Raw genomic sequence first — 16,006 nt, 5'->3', positions numbered from 1 at the left:
TACTGCGTGGAACAAATGTAAAGCTAAAACAAACGAAAAATCATATCTTATTCCGGTGTGAAGCCAATCGGCCAAAAGCTTCTAAATCCTCTTGGCTTATCTCCCCATCTTCGTACAAACAATATTTTCGAGTAGGAGGAGGAAATCGATTTTTCAGGTTTTTCGCAACATTAAATAAAAACGCTCTCACTAATAAAGTAGTAAAAAACGCACACTTTACGAACTATGGAAAAAAGCATTTTGATAATATTGAAAGAGAATATTCCACAATTCTTTTTCAGGCCGTTCGTAGATGCGCTGAATAAAATCGTGTATTTAAATCCATGAATTTAATACACGACTTTGGAGTTTCAGTGGACCGATTTGACCCAGGTCAGCATTTTTCATCGACTTTTTTGTATTGCACAAAAGCGAAATTCGGTATAAAACGACATATTGAAATTTTACATTAAACTGCAGTAAAATTTAGCTTAGCACCGCAATAAAATGCACCGTGACCTGTTACTAATAGATGGCTTTTATTAACTCTCGCTAGGCTGGGCTTATTCCTGAACCAGTTTAGGTAATTTCGTTAATGCATCGCACGGGCTTTACCGTTTACGGCTCTGGAAATATATTGGATGGGATGGAAGTTTAACAGATTACCCATTATGTAATTGATTGCTATCATTTTAAGGGGTTATATCTTATTTCAATGCAACCAACCATAATGTTTTCATACACTTCTTAATTTGGGTATTTATTTATTTAAGTGATATAAAAATAATATTACAAAATAATATTTATATTACATTATTCCCAATGAGAACTTCATTCCGGGTAAAAATACAGTACAATTAAATTTTATAATTAAAAGTAAATTGTTTTTACTTAAGAATACGAATTTATAAGAATATCAATAAATACATAGTTAAAAAACATAAAAATTTATGCTTTACTTCTAATTTAAGTTTTATTTTAAGTGTGCATAAATTTTCACCAAGCATGAATATTTCTAATAGGGAATTAACAATTGTTGATTATTTAATTCTATCTGAGCGTTATATCTAACACGAGTACCTGGATAATCTTCAAATATAAAAATTTCAGTTGTGTGTCTGCGTAACCCTGGTTTAATGAACTCGCATTTTCTTTGAATTTTCTAACTTGGAACTGATTGTGTGAAGGTGAAGAACTAAGTAAAGCGATATTATTTTTGACAAAAAATATTTAACTGTCTTATTTAAATTATTAACTGATTCGTCAAGAATACAGACCATCGGTGTGCGCTACATAAAATTACATAATTTAGGATCTGATGTACGTTACATTTTAAAATTCAAAAATACCTAATTGTAATGTTTTATACTTAAATAATGTATTTATGCCACCGTTCTTATAGTTGGTGATGTAATGGTCAATCTTGCCTTACAAGCAGTTGATTGGGGTTCGATTCGTAGCAATTTAAAAAACTTTTTATTGTATTTTATATCTATATAATATATTAGATTTTCATATCTATATATAGTAGTTTTAATATAAAATATACTCATATCAATAATTTTAATATATAAGAATTCAGCCTGCTTATGTTTGCGCTCGCGAAACTCAAAAAGAAGTCGAGAGCTATTTCTGATAATTTCAAAGTTTGTTTTAATGGTTAAAGGAGTTGGGGACGAACCAAGAATGCATTATATTTAACTGGAATGAAATACGGAGTTAAATAATAATACGAGAATGTCCCTAGTTTAAGTAAAATTAAAAATAATAAAGAAAAAAATACACAAATATTTGTTCGGACGTCGTGTTTAAAATCTCGGGTGGATAAAATTTCCAGAAACTTAATATTTTTTTCTATAAATTTGATCGAACTAGTTATTTGACGTAGGTTCCTAATATAAACATTTCTGTTAGTGGTAGTATATTAATGCTGATGGATATAATAAACCAAGTTATTCGGCTCAACTCACAACGTGCCTTGATTAGCAGACGGCCCCAACCTGATGCATGAAGATTAATTGCATTATCATAATATGAGCTTCGGGGGGACGTATACTACAGAGCGGACATGTATGTTATATTGTGAACCGAGGCAAGTGCCACTCAGTATATTGTGTTAACCAGCACACCTCAAACAAACCTCACTACTACTAGTATTTATACAGATTACCTCAGGATTGATACAATTACTAGCTTCAAATGTTAATAATTTAATCTGTCTTGAAATGTAGATATAAAGAATAATTATAAAAGAATAATAGAAAGTTTTAAATCATGTTTTGATATATTAATTTAAACATTATTTTTATTTCTGACTCGAGGATGGTTTGTTTGACAGAATTTAAACAATTCATCAAATTTCAAAATTGTTTTTCAATTCTTTGAAGTATCTATTCAAGTTCTGTTTTTATTTCATGAATGGCCAGTTATTTCACAAAACTGAAATAATCACATAACTTGAATATAACCTTCAGAGAACTTGAAAATCAACTTTGAAATTTGATGAAAAATTATTTTATGTTAATTATATATATTAAAAATTATGTGATACCACCCGTCCTTATAGTTTTATGCCGAGAGAATGAAATAAATGATTTCAAATTTGAGTTCAAATATATACAAAAGATGATGGGCTGTTTGGTTATCATCATACACCTAAAAACTAATTTTGGTTGTGGTTCAGCAACTCTGATTCAATGAACTCTAAAACTTTTGCTTTGCTTAATTTTGTCATTAATTACCCTCCGCTCCCAAATTGTCTAAAATCCTCAACGCAGTAACTCACTTACTCAAACGTCAGTTTATTTTAACGCTCTGGACAAATAAATCACAGGAAAAAAATTAAGACTTTAATTTTATTTGATAAAGTTAATACAAACTATATTTGTGGTGAAATATTAAACTTACGGAGTTTTTTTCTGGTTACATAAGTAATCTTCGAGGAGAAAAAGTTTGGCGGAACTAAACAGAATGAAGATGTCCATACAAATATACCGAAATTCATCGAAAACCTGAAGTTGACCAGAAATTTGGGTAGTTTTTTTAAATTTTTTTATCTTGTAATTTATTTATTTTATTGTTTGTTTTTCTTGGGGTACGAAATGCAACTTTTCAGCTTTTATTGACTGCATTGTCAATAAATAACATATCATTTAAACGAATAATTTTGGCCATATACTGATCAAGTCTGAAGTAACTACAAAGGTTCAATCAAATCGCCATTAGGAAAAAAATCCCTCAAAACTTATGTCATCTATGGGGAAAGGAAGGATTGAACCTGGGTCTTGAAAATACCAATGTTGTTGTAGAGAAGGAAACACAGAGGCCGACTAATCGTCGTTAAAGTCGTAAAAACGGTTCTTTCTTATGTGACAAATAATGTCAACTGTATACAAATGTTAGACGCGCGTTTGGCGTGTTTTCGGACTGTGCACCGGTGATAAATTAATCAACTTTTCCTTTAAATAACGGGAGAAAAAGGTCAGCATTCCCACCCAGCACCTGTGCTCTAAAGATTGGAATTATTTTGTTAAGAAAAGAAAATTTATCAAACGGACCGCCCGTTTCTGCACAGAGTCGAGGATTTTCTGGGTATTTTAGGGCTCCAGACCAGAGATGGCTGCCAAAAATAAACCGTGGTGGCCACTTGCGATTTGTACACCGAGAATTGATTTATACGCTTAGATCAAGTGTTTTCAAGTAACCAGTTTTGCTGACTGGGTGTCATTTTAACGTTTTATAAATAAACGTGAACGTGGTGCACAGTTTTGTTAAAAGTTTTGGCTCGTGGCAACATTTCCTTTGTAAAGTTTAGTTTTTGGCAAGCTCGGCGACACTTCTCAACCGGGATATAGTTTTATTAAACCCACTCCAATGCCACAAAGTTGCGCACGTTGCAATACAAAAGCTCTATTGTTTGGCACAAGTTTTAAAATGGATAAATGAACTCGACTATTATTTTGAATTAGTTACCGACCTCAGAGAATGAGCGAGGAAACATCAAAGAGTTCTTGGAATTATTAATCATCAAACGACGATCGAGAGCCGCTGGCATATTCTGTCCACAACAGTTAAGTACCTACATATAGTGTTGTATTCAAGTTGCAGGAATTCACATCAACAATGATCGGTTGAAATCAATTTCAGGAAACTCTTCATTTATCAAATCACATTAACTTATTAATTTATAAAGGACGATTAAAATAATTTTCACATCTGGAATTATTTTCGATCACTCGTTTATTTGAATAATCAGATGGAATATTATTTAATAAATCATCAAAGACAAATATAATACTAATATATCTAAACGAAGCATAAAACAGAACAAGACACTGAAAAATAAAAAGGTAACGATCGCAACTGGTAATCAAATACACGATCTCTGTCTATCCCGGACAACGCCTCAACCAACTCGACCATGGGGACCTAATTACTTTTTTTTTATATTTCAAAGTTAGAACTATCAATATTCAACTATCTTTTTGAGTGATTATAAAGTTCTTACGAATTCGTAACCTAGACAGTGTCACTGATAACATGTACGTTTTTTTGACACCTATTGAATTTTTCTAAAGGAAAATATACATGATACAATCATATTTGCGTCCGTCTGTTTATGCGGTTAGTTCTTCTAAACTTTGGCTTTTTATATGGTTTTCACTATCATTTAGATAATTTCTTCCGGAAGGTGAATATTTACACAAAACATGCATATTATATTTAAAGAATGTGGAAAAAATACGATGGTTTGTAATCTAGTGTATATGTAATATTTTTAAGAACGGTTAAAGTGATCCCCTTCGACGTGTAGCATTCGGATTGAGCGCAATCCTAATTTACGCATAAAAAACATCGCCCAAATGAATTAGTGTATATTTTATTTAGTGAAGTACAGGCACAAATATTTAAGTATTTTCCAATCATATTCTAAAGAACTTCATTTGCCGCATTAAACAATAAAACCATAGGAGATATTTCACCTGAATGCATTTTTACAAGCCTGGTTTATAAAAAGTGTTCCATTATAGTAAAGGCCAAGGTTTGTTCTACTCGCCGTATTTAATTAAATCATAAATAATATTTCAAAGCGATCAAAATTTCAAACCAAAAAGGAACAATTTTGCTCGATTTTAAATTACTTCGCATCGCTCTTTCTAATTTGTACCACTTCCATCTATCAACGTTCAAAATAGTATCATAACTATCCGATTACCTAGGGTTGTATTGTGGACGCTGCATACGGTATATATACAGGGTGTCCGGAAGCTTGTAGTATATACAATCAAGATAAAATAAGAAACTGGTGAATCTGCAACAAATTTGGAGTCGATTTTGAGACACAAGTTTTTTTATAAGAGCTTTCGTTTCCGAGTAAAGCGAGTCCCAATAATTTTTTTTTAAGTAATTTTTTTTAATTTAAAATTAAACAGTAACTTTGTAAACATCACTTATGGGTAAATACTTAATGCCGACCGGGTTTTGCTACAACCGTAGCCTCATCAGGGCAGTATAATACTGTTTTAAACAATTACCAAAAGGTTGCTGATTTTTTAATTGTTTTATACCAACTGGTGAATATATTTTAATATGCGTCAATGTTTGGAATCTTTGGTTGTCGAAATAAATGGAAAAAGTGTTTTTGAAATAGTCAAAATTCATAGAACGAAAAAAATTTTTTTTTTGGTTCTCTGTGTGAAGTAGATTCACCAGTTTTTGCTTGTAATATGAGTTTCCGGACACCGTGTTTATATAATTAAGTGATTACAAATTTAATTATTAAAGTTTCTGTCAGAAATAAACATTTTTTCTACTACTACATACATTTTCAAAGTGTGAGAATCCTTACTGCGTCCTCATCCTCCAAATTATATTTAATGCATTTGATTTGTCATGGAGTCATTCATTGCATATTGCCGAGAGATGGCAGCAGTTAATCAAGCTGATACTTTAATTAACGGAATTACCCGAAGTTACAAATGGGACGGAAGCCACCCGCCAGTACCCAGTACGTACACACAACCCTCTACCCACTACTCTCCCACTACCCTCGAGGGAACAGGGTACTGGGGGCTTTGCTTTGACGTCAAGGGTATTGGTTGTGGATTGAAGTGATGCATTTAAAATTCATTTTAATAATTTATTTACTGTGAAGCTTTTTTCATGATATGTTCATAAAAATATGACTTAATCTCGACATGTTAAGTGTACGGGTAAATAAAAAATACCTTTCAATGTAATTACTATAATTACGTATCAAAAATCACTGATTAGATTGTGATGGACTCGCCCTGGGATAATTTTTTTTTATTGTTGATTTATTATGGTGGGAAAGAAATTTTCAGTTGATTTCACGAAGTAGGAGTTTACCAGATGTTGGCCTTAAAGCTGCTTTAGAAACAAGTGTTTAGATTTATTAGGGTAGAGAAAAAAAAAATAGGAACATGCACTGTATCGGCAGAGACCTCCGTGATGGTGGTTGATAATAGTAAGCCGAGCTAAAATGCTGGTGGGCCAACACGCCGCTGGACTGGGGGTAGTCAAGTTTCATCATTTGAACAAAGAATTAGACTTTACTGGAGAAGTAACAATTTATTGGTTTTGAAACGATTTAAAATTAATGTGACAGGTTCTAGGGCCATAATTGATGTGTTCCTTTAGTGCATTTCTGTCTTTTGAAAACAAAAAGCATTCAGAATTCAAAAGAACATAAATTAGAAATCGCATATGGTGATTTGGGGGGTTGGTTTGAGAAGGGGGAGTCTGGATTTGAAAGCGCGGGGAGACGGTCAAGACAGTTAGCGTTGAAGATCGGAAGGAGGAAGTCGATAGTCGTGGTTAGAAAAAGCGGTTCAAGACAGTTAACGTGGAAGAACGGGAGAAGGGAGTCGTGATTAGGGAGCGCGGGCGGATAGGGAGTTAGCGTTGAAGATCGGAAGAAGCAAGTCGATAGTCGGTGGTTAGAAAAAGCGGTTCAAGATAGTCAGTTTGAAAACGTTGGGAGGCGGGAAATAAAGTCAAGGGGGTCAGAGTTTCAAGGTCTGGGAGACGGTCAGGAATAACCAGGATCGGTCAGCGTTTTAAGATAGTCGAGTTAGTAAAAACTAAGAAGCGCGTCAACAAGAATTAATCGTCGGGACGCGAACACGGCTAAAATCATTTAGTGTAGAAGGTGCGGTTTTCTAACAGCATGAGTTTTCTGCATGTGACTGTGTTTGTTTTTTTATAATTATTTGGATTGTTGACACTAAGATGTATCGGTAAGTCTATTATAATCTAATTATTAACACTTATTTCCTTAATGTAAACCAAATAATCCAATTGTATTTTGAAGTAAGGGTATTCGACTTGAGCACTATAGGTACCCGTTAGCGAAGGAGGTCATAAATTACGAGACCTGGCCATTAAAAAAAAGGGACGAAGAACGGTTACCCTGAAACCGCTTTAGATCATCCAACAATAGACATTGTTTATGAGTTTAAAATGATTTAATAATTCTCTAGTAGTTATATTTAGCGCCAAAATTTAAAGAACACAAACCATTGTATTTATGCAGTGTTTTTATAGTAACGGATAGAACGGTAAATTAAATCTTCAATGCCTGTTATTTGAAAATGAGTTGTCGTATCCTCCTTGGGAATTCAACTTATTCTATACGGAATTCATAAAATATATTTAATTAAATATAATTTATTCAAACATCGCTCTTTTAATTCATTTTTGAATCGGAATAACGCAGCGGATCGAGGCTAGTCGCCGAGAGAGTGCATCTGTCTGGCATTCCTATTCTATCAAGCGAGATTTTAATTTTTCATGGGTTTGACGGGGACGAAGTATACGAATTTTCCGTAGGCTGTCCTATCTTACCAAAGCGACAAAAGCGAAGGGAACGAAATTTGTAATTTGGCTTGCCTAATAGGGACTCTTGTGTTAGCAAAGTCGATAACCCTGGATACCGATATAACGTCTATTTTAGTATAGCAGCGCCGGCTTTTTCCCCTGCTATTGGTGTGGTTGAGTTATTCCCGTAAGAGCACCGGTTTCTGTCGAAGGTGTTGGCGGACCAGCCTTAGATAGTCACCCGGAATAGACCTCTGTTTCGAGTATTTTCAGCTGGTGAGAGGACGCTTCCACTGAGTTCAGATCGAAGGGAACGAAAATTGCTAATGGGCTTTCCTACTTGAGTTAGCTGGTAGACGAAGGAACAAAGCGGATAAGGGCTATGCTATTCTTGGCTGGCGTGTGAGGAGGATTTTCTCGCTGACAGAACGAAGGGATCGTGACGAATATGAAGTTGTTTCGGCGCTTTCTGACGTCCTTCCTGTCAAATTCAATAAGTACTTACCCCACTATAGGAGGAGAAGTCATCCAGAATTAGGTTGGAAATTGAATCCGACTGAAACCGTTTGAGCTGACGGAGATCGGATGATTTCAGATTCACGACCTGATGATTCCAGTATCCCTGATCCTTAGCGCCGGAAGTCGAGGATATCAATTTCTACCATTCTTTGATATTTGAAGCGAACGGAGGGTAACAAACGATAGAGCGAATGACCATGACTTTGAAGTGGGGTAAAATCTCCCGTCTAGGAAACATTCGTTATGTCGGATGGACGCCCCGTTCAAATTAAATATTGACATGACTATTTTGAGTGTGGACGAAAGACTTGAAGTATGTTCTGTATTGTACATATGATAAATATGTGTCATTACCTCTACTGGAACGAGAAGCTGTATAGACTGGAGCCAGGAGCTATTTGGAGTAGCGTGACTGCAGAGGCGAAGTCGAACAAACTGAAGCTGAATTCATCATTATCCTTACGAGCGTAAACCAGAGGGGTGTTCACGGGACTCCCGAACTCCTGACGTTGCTGATGCAAACCACTTCAGTATATGTTTATGTTTGAGGTTAGTAGAGTGGACTCCTAATTTTCGGCATGCTGGCGAAGCTCAACTCATCATCGATTTGGGGGAGGTTGACGCGACCTAAACCTCGCGCTACCCACGTGGCCCAAATGGTTCCTGACACCTGGCTATCATGCCACCGGACCGGAGCAGCCCCTTGTACCTAACGGTATAAGATGAATCTTCATCATTCATCATCAACATCAACATCAACAGTTACCACCAAGGACCCACATTCCACCTTCATCACCCTCCGGCAGGAGGCAAAACATGTCATTATCTCATCTGTCGCTGAGCGATATTCAATTCATTTCTGGAGGTGTTGGGATTGGACCATCAACTTGGCTGCTCTCGAGCTGGTCACGTTGATGGGTGGGATTTGGACGGAGACCAATCGAAAGCAACACATGTTTTGTCTCTAGCTATTCCCGAAAATACCTACTCATAGAAATAACTCACAAAACTAACAATCCATAGTCAAATCATTAACTTAGAATCTTGTGCATCTTGAATTGAATTGTCTATAGTGAATTTCATGTACTTAATTTGTAATTAATTGTCTCATTATATTAGCACATTATCAACTGCAGCAACCGGAAACGTTTGGGCGAGCAAACAAGGTAGGAAAAGGTAGTTAAAATCAGGGTAGTCGGTCATTGTCTTATTTTCAAACCATACAGAATGTAACACGCCTCATCTAAAAAGAACCAAAGTTACCACAACCAATTAAAAGGATCCTTCAATGAATTAATCCCTGTCGAAACAAAAAATTGACACAACGTGACATATTAATTCGTTAAGATTGAAGGGTTGATAAACCGCGAGAAGAGCCAAATCAAACGAGCAAAAGATTAATCCGTTAACGAGAACGTGGAGGGAGGGGGAAAACATTACAGTGATGCCGTTGGACCAGGAGGTGAGGTATTAAAATGTTTTACATTCTGTTTGGTTCAAGACAATGAAAAAAAAATATAAAAAGCCAGGGCTAACAGTTCAGTTTTTTAAATACAAAACTGCGAAAAGTAGTGAATTTCTACAATAATAGTTGAGCTATACGTGAATTTATCAGTAGGGTAAAAATCAGTTTATTTAAATTCCAAATAAAAATATACGACCGAAATTTTATGATGTTATCCAACCTCCGATAGGACATAGTGAGTAAAGGTATTACATTGTGGAGGGAGAAAATAGTTCCTTCAGTAGTAGACCTAATACCAGCGCATTAGTTTATTTGCTTTCAATGCTAAATATCCGAAATAAAAATATCCGTGAATTATAAGCAGAGAATAAATTAGTTTATTTAAATTTTAAATAAAATTGTATCCGTAATAAAAATATCCGTGAATTTATCAGTAGGGAATAAATTAGATTATTTAAATTTTAAATAAAATTGTAAAACAAAATTTTGTATTGTCATCCAACCTCCGATAAGACATAGTTATTAAAGGTATTACATTGTGGAGGGAGAAAATAGTTTCTTCAAGTAGTAGACACAAACCCAGTTCATTCTAGAGGCTGATGTCCCACCTCCGATAAGGACTGAATTAACAGATAAAACTTTTTTTTATGTTTCCTTATTCATTGAAATTATTTATTAAATGCATTTAGGATTTTTTCGACCGCCATGCTAGGCACATGCCCGTGTTACTTTGAAGGGAGACGAAAAGGGAAAGTGCAATTTAAACAAACATTTTAAAGTCAATAATAGACGTACGGTGAGGAAGACCCTAGGGCCAAGACGGTTGTAAAATCATAACAAAGATGTATTGTACTACTAGACCGGACCCTCTCCCCGGGGACAAAAATAAATAATAGCTTATTACGACACTTATTACGAACTTGACCGTCATAAGTGGGTCAACGGACAGGATGCTGGTATTTGAATGTTAACAATGTTTTAAAATAAGTCAGTTTCAGAATCCCAATTACGGAAGTAGAATCGATTAAATAAAATAAAAAAATATATATGAATAAAGGGTTCGTGAAAAAAAAAATGTATACATATAAACATATTTATACCTAGGGTTTCCCTGATACTTTTTCAGACTCCCCATCGAATCAACATTAATTACCTCGGTAGTGTTGTCAACATTACTAAACCTTCCTTTGTCCCGATTTTCGACCAACGATTAAACTTCATAATTGGAGAATTAGATAGTTTCGCTGTCAAAATAATATCACACAAATATTAGCAAGCCGAAATGGTTTTTTTTTCCTGCGCTATCGCGTGGACGAAGACGCCAGCGTGAACTGAGCGGATCAGCGCGGCATACTGAAAGCTTCACTCTTTCGCGGTTTTATGCAATGTAAAAAGGAATGACAGACAGGGTGAGAAGACATGAGAGACTCTGGGATGAAAAGAGTGTAATTCGCTGTTGAAGGCGTCTAGCTGAAGGTAACCTGCGAGGTTCCTGCAAGGTTATGTGGAAGAGATGTTCGCGCGATATTCCGTAGGAATAAACCCGTTAAAGTTCTATCAAATACTCCAATGGCGTCGACCTGGAACCTGATGTAAGCCAACGCAATCTTGGCTTAATTACAACAGATTCTAAGAGGTGAAGTGTAGGTCTGACAGCACGTGGAAGGAGGGCTTCATCAGACGAAACTTACATGACACATTTTCGCGTCAGCATCGTGATATGGGATGCAATTACTTTCCCCATTTAGAGACAGTAAAGTAGGTTCACAGAAGTGAATACGCTGGAACAGTATCTGGAAGTGTTGGGAAGTCTCAATTCGTTTTCCTTCAGGCGTGGTGGGTTCTGGTAGGTCACGGTACCTTTAAGAAGTGGGTCGCCAGCTATTAGAGTATAGCCTAAGACACGCTGAGGTCAATGTTTGAGTTCTGATCACCATTCACCGTTATTGTTTGGCTAATGTAAGACAGCGTAGTTTGAAAGAGATTCCATTTGTATAGTTTACCCCTTTTTCCTTCCCCTCCCCCTCCACACTTCTTTTTCCTATAATACGACATAGTTGTTCAACAAAACTCTTATCAAAATATTAGTAGCTACTACAATATTAGGTTCCTTGAGTTAGCTTTTCACGAAAACGGCGCTATATAAATTATTCAATAATAATAATTATTATTATCAGGCGTCCTGTAAGGAGGAATAGGAAATAAGGCACACGGTTTTACGAGAAATAATTTATCAATTAAATTGGTAAAGAGATTATCCACTCTAATTAGACGGAACTGAATTACCGCAAAACATATAGGTACACTAATAGATTGTTCATATAGAAGGAGTCCTATTCACATGAATTAAAACATCAAAACAAATTACCCAACGCTTAAAAATGCAAATAATTAGTGCGAAATAACTCTCAAGATCTTGGTTACTGTATGCTCAGTCATAAAACAATTAACAACGGCAGGAACACACAAAAAGTTAACAAAAGGGCCCCATAACGGACCTACCAGAGAAAGATAAGAACGTCGAGCGAGACAGGGGCGGATTGGGAAATCTTTCGTAGAAAAAAAATATATATAAAAAAAAAAAAAAAATAAAATAAAAGGTAAAAGGGATTAGGAGTTTTAACAATTTTAGCGACAAGAACAGGGCAGTGGGGAGCAAGTGAAACCTAGGAAGGTTTGGAAAAAAAAAATGCATTATTGGCGAGTTCAAACGTGTTCTGCTGCTAGGGTGATGGAACAATAATAGCTGACAATAGCTTATCTCCGTATCTACTCCCACTATTATTTTTCCAGAAGGGAGCTGTGATGGACTCGCCCTGGGATAATTTTTTTTTATTGTTGATTTATTATGGTGGGAAAGAAATTTTCAGTTGATTTCACGAAGTAGGAGTTTACCAGATGTTGGCCTTAAAGCTGCTTTAGAAACAAGTGTTTAGATTTATTAGGGTAGAGAAAAAAAAAATAGGAACATGCACTGTATCGGCAGAGACCTCCGTGATGGTGGTTGATAATAGTAAGCCGAGCTAAAATGCTGGTGGGCCAACACGCCGCTGGACTGGGGGTAGTCAAGTTTCATCCTTTGAACAAAGAATTAGACTTTACTGGAGAAGTAACAATTTATTGGTTTTGAAACGATTTAAAATTAATGTGACAGGTTCTAGGGCCATAATTGATGTGTTCCTTTAGTGCATTTCTGTCTTTTGAAAACAAAAAGCATTCAGAATTCAAAAGAACATAAATTAGAAATCGCATATGGTGATTTGGGGGGTTGGTTTGAGAAGGGGGAGTCTGGATTTGAAAGCGCGGGGAGACGGTCAAGACAGTTAGCGTTGAAGATCGGAAGGAGGAAGTCGATAGTCGTGGTTAGAAAAAGCGGTTCAAGACAGTTAACGTGGAAGAACGGGAGAAGGGAGTCGTGATTAGGGAGCGCGGGCGGATAGGGAGTTAGCGTTGAAGATCGGAAGAAGCAAGTCGATAGTCGGTGGTTAGAAAAAGCGGTTCAAGATAGTCAGTTTGAAAACGTTGGGAGGCGGGAAATAAAGTCAAGGGGGTCAGAGTTTCAAGGTCTGGGAGACGGTCAGGAATAACCAGGATCGGTCAGCGTTTTAAGATAGTCGAGTTAGTAAAAACTAAGAAGCGCGTCAACAAGAATTAATCGTCGGGACGCGAACACGGCTAAAATCATTTAGTGTAGAAGGTGCGGTTTTCTAACAGCATGAGTTTTCTGCATGTGACTGTGTTTGTTTTTTTATAATTATTTGGATTGTTGACACTAAGATGTATCGGTAAGTCTATTATAATCTAATTATTAACACTTATTTCCTTAATGTAAACCAAATAATCCAATTGTATTTTGAAGTAAGGGTATTCGACTTGAGCACTATAGGTACCCGTTAGCGAAGGAGGTCATAAATTACGAGACCTGGCCATTAAAAAAAAGGGACGAAGAACGGTTACCCTGAAACCGCTTTAGATCATCCAACAATAGACATTGTTTATGAGTTTAAAATGATTTAATAATTCTCTAGTAGTTATATTTAGCGCCAAAATTTAAAGAACACAAACCATTGTATTTATGCAGTGTTTTTATAGTAACGGATAGAACGGTAAATTAAATCTTCAATGCCTGTTATTTGAAAATGAGTTGTCGTATCCTCCTTGGGAATTCAACTTATTCTATACGGAATTCATAAAATATATTTAATTAAATATAATTTATTCAAACATCGCTCTTTTAATTCATTTTTGAATCGGAATAACGCAGCGGATCGAGGCTAGTCGCCGAGAGAGTGCATCTGTCTGGCATTCCTATTCTATCAAGCGAGATTTTAATTTTTCATGGGTTTGACGGGGACGAAGTATACGAATTTTCCGTAGGCTGTCCTATCTTACCAAAGCGACAAAAGCGAAGGGAACGAAATTTGTAATTTGGCTTGCCTAATAGGGACTCTTGTGTTAGCAAAGTCGATAACCCTGGATACCGATATAACGTCTATTTTAGTATAGCAGCGCCGGCTTTTTCCCCTGCTATTGGTGTGGTTGAGTTATTCCCGTAAGAGCACCGGTTTCTGTCGAAGGTGTTGGCGGACCAGCCTTAGATAGTCACCCGGAATAGACCTCTGTTTCGAGTATTTTCAGCTGGTGAGAGGACGCTTCCACTGAGTTCAGATCGAAGGGAACGAAAATTGCTAATGGGCTTTCCTACTTGAGTTAGCTGGTAGACGAAGGAACAAAGCGGATAAGGGCTATGCTATTCTTGGCTGGCGTGTGAGGAGGATTTTCTCGCTGACAGAACGAAGGGATCGTGACGAATATGAAGTTGTTTCGGCGCTTTCTGACGTCCTTCCTGTCAAATTCAATAAGTACTTACCCCACTATAGGAGGAGAAGTCATCCAGAATTAGGTTGGAAATTGACTCCGACTGAAACCGTTTGAGCTGACGGAGATCGGATGATTTCAGATTCACGACCTGATGATTCCAGTATCCCTGATCCTTAGCGCCGGAAGTCGAGGATATCAATTTCTACCATTCTTTGATATTTGAAGCGAACGGAGGGTAACAAACGATAGAGCGAATGACCATGACTTTGAAGTGGGGTAAAATCTCCCGTCTAGGAAACATTCGTTATGTCGGATGGACGCCCCGTTCAAATTAAATATTGACATGACTATTTTGAGTGTGGACGAAAGACTTGAAGTATGTTCTGTATTGTACATATGATAAATATGTGTCATTACCTCTACTGGAACGAGAAGCTGTATAGACTGGAGCCAGGAGCTATTTGGAGTAGCGTGACTGCAGAGGCGAAGTCGAACAAACTGAAGCTGAATTCATCATTATCCTTACGAGCGTAAACCAGAGGGGTGTTCACGGGACTCCCGAACTCCTGACGTTGCTGATGCAAACCACTTCAGTATATGTTTATGTTTGAGGTTAGTAGAGTGGACTCCTAATTTTCGGCATGCTGGCGAAGCTCAACTCATCATCGATTTGGGGGAGGTTGACGCGACCTAAACCTCGCGCTACCCACGTGGCCCAAATGGTTCCTGACACCTGGCTATCATGCCACCGGACCGGAGCAGCCCCTTGTACCTAACGGTATAAGATGAATCTTCATCATTCATCATCAACATCAACATCAACAGTTACCACCAAGGACCCACATTCCACCTTCATCACCCTCCGGCAGGAGGCAAAACATGTCATTATCTCATCTGTCGCTGAGCGATATTCAATTCATTTCTGGAGGTGTTGGGATTGGACCATCAACTTGGCTGCTCTCGAGCTGGTCACGTTGATGGGTGGGATTTGGACGGAGACCAATCGAAAGCAACACATGTTTTGTCTCTAGCTATTCCCGAAAATACCTACTCATAGAAATAACTCACAAAACTAACAATCCATAGTCAAATCATTAACTTAGAATCTTGTGCATCTTGAATTGAATTGTCTATAGTGAATTTCATGTACTTAATTTGTAATTAATTGTCTCATTATATTAGCACATTATCAACTGCAGCAACCGGAAACGTTTGGGCGAGCAAACAAGGTAGGAAAAGGTAGTTAAAATCAGGGTAGTCGGTCATTGTCTTATTTTCAAACCATACAGAATGTAACACGCCTCATCTAAAAAGAACCAAAGTTACCACAACCAATTAAAAGGATCCTTCAATGAATTAATCCCTGTCGAAACAAAAAATTGA

The 16,006-nt window shown here is 36.7% G+C and overlaps 1 protein-coding gene across 1 annotated transcript in view; it reads left to right on the top strand.

Moving 5' to 3' along the window:
* Positions 1-16,006, top strand: part of LOC149417748 (C3 and PZP-like alpha-2-macroglobulin domain-containing protein 8) — a 445,592-nt gene that overhangs the window by 262,861 nt on the left and 166,725 nt on the right. The gene's annotated exons all lie outside the window — the stretch shown is intronic.

This window comes from Hesperophylax consimilis, chromosome 14 (genome assembly GCF_061612785.1).
Source record: "Hesperophylax consimilis isolate HC1 chromosome 14, BYU_Hcon_1.0, whole genome shotgun sequence".
In the NCBI taxonomy this organism is placed as follows: Eukaryota; Metazoa; Arthropoda; class Insecta; order Trichoptera; family Limnephilidae; genus Hesperophylax; species Hesperophylax consimilis.
This window is presented reverse-complemented; position numbering and strand designations above follow the sequence as displayed.